The sequence below is a fragment of the Rhynchophorus ferrugineus genome, unplaced genomic scaffold (genome assembly GCF_030347505.1).
Source record: "Rhynchophorus ferrugineus isolate W39M unplaced genomic scaffold, kcgeb_rfMv2 rfM2, whole genome shotgun sequence".
NCBI classification, from domain to species: domain Eukaryota; kingdom Metazoa; phylum Arthropoda; class Insecta; order Coleoptera; family Curculionidae; genus Rhynchophorus; species Rhynchophorus ferrugineus.
Genome location: NW_027472581.1, coordinates 51,853,744 through 51,855,939, shown reverse-complemented (window position 1 = coordinate 51,855,939; position 2,196 = coordinate 51,853,744).

Below are 2,196 nucleotides of genomic sequence, written 5' to 3'. Positions count from 1 at the left end.
AGAGCAGACGATGAGGGATAGATTTCCATCTCCAACACCACTGGAGCAATTGGCGCATGTATTGGTACGAAAACGGAACAATGCTGGTCAGATACTGCGAATTTATTCCGCAAATAATTGCACCTGTTTTAAAAACAAATAGTAGCTCAATACCTCTTTAATAAATAAACATTTTGTATATGTCAGATGTTCATGTTATTTTGTCCATCCTCTGTATGTAATATACTTTTTCATCAATAATATTTTCTTTATTATACAGTACAGTACAGTAACAGTACTACTTTGGATTAATCTGGTAATAAGTAAAACTTCTGCTAGAGATGTTTTATGGCTTATAATTTATTTTCTTCTAGTTCAACTTCGGAGCTGAAAAGATACATTTCAGGGACACCTAAAGTGTTGTTTTTCCGATGAGGTATTTCGATGTATCCGATGTTATATAGTATAAATTTCACCATCTATTAAAATTAATTCACAGTCTTACTATTGGTATTTGTTCTTAAACAGAAATATGGTTTTTAGTAATTAGCCTGCATTTTCTTAAAAACATTTCAGTTTTACTTTCAGATACTAGCATTTCAGTCCACGTTTAAAATCGCTGATCCATGAAAGAGTATGCACTTTAGATATAAGAACTGATTTCTAAGGAATCTAGATCCGGTTTATACGAGGCTTATATGATAAATTAATTCAATGGACATACATTTCTTCCTAAAAGCTCGTTTGTTGTATTGTCAATACTCGTGACTTTTAACTCGGAAGTAATTAGTTAGTTGGACTAAAATAGACGGAAATTTGGTGAGAGGAATATAATCTTGATTGGGCATATGCTGTATATTTCATATAATGGATATTATATAATCGATGTTATGTAAATATTCAGGAAGGTATTTCTGATTATAAACAATTCAGGTTTTAAGAATTTTATGAATAAAAATTCTAATGGAGGTCGGTAGCAACATACTGCAAAATGTTGTTAATATATAGATAGTATAGATCGTGAGTGCAAAATCGGACTAGGTAAGAAGTCTTCTAGATTTCTAAGTTGGTCACTCGACAGTTGGTAAGCTTAATGCCGAGGTCCGTGTTTCTGAAACCACGTGGTCCTGTCCATTAGGTCCTGTTCAGATAAACTTGAATTGGTAAAGAGGATGCTCTAAAATTGTATTAATCGTATGTAATTATGTATTGTAAATGTAAAATCGCTGGTTTATAGCATCTCATCTAAACAGAACTGATAAATGCAATGCAAGATTTTCATTATCAAGATTCATGGAGGTTCACCAGAAATATTAATATTACAGTAGCAGTAAATTTATTTAAAAAAGAAAGCTTTTTATACGACTTAAAATTATTTTAATAACTTATAACGTAATAGCTATTTCAATAGTTTCTAAAGTGGGTGAAATAATTCTATCATTTTAGATTATTTCTATCATTACATTAGCAGATTTATATCATAGAGTAATAGAGTAATAGTGAAACAACTCAATAGGGAACTTTGAAGGAAAGCTTTGCTTTGCCCGCCATCCAGATGGGCTTAAATCGGCCATTCAAGTAATTTGGTTGGTCAATTTAAATCTCTCTTATAAATACTAATGAATTAATAACTTATTTTCTAAACATTATAAACTTCTAATTCCACTGTTCTTTAAGTTAGGTACACTAAAAATGGCACTGGAAACAAATAAACAATAAAGGCGCTATAGGGATGAAGTGAACTAATTGGATTTCGTCGCGGCTCATAGCATTGCGATTAAAACAAGTAATAAGTTAAACGTAGCGACATCTACATGTTGGACGTCGCGAAATATTTCCCCAAGATTTCTCTTAAAGTAACAGGTTAATTATTTTTGAGTTGCAATAATGAAAAGCAGTTGCATTCAGAAGAAAAACACTGATAAGTTCCAATGAATATACATGCATTCGATGGAAATAAATATTGTATGAACTGAAGATTGAATTGTTTGTCCACCCAATTATATAATATAGATATTGCTGTTTTATATTTCACTGAATCCGAAGAATTTCAATTATAAAAAATAGTCATGTAGTTCTTGCTGAAATATCCTTTTAAATCACATGACGTGATGACTAAGATTTCTATCACTGATCCATTTCGTAATTACCAAATACTAAAAGAAAAAACCGACATTTATGTAGCAGGATCGAAATTGTCGTTTCCAAGTCACGTGC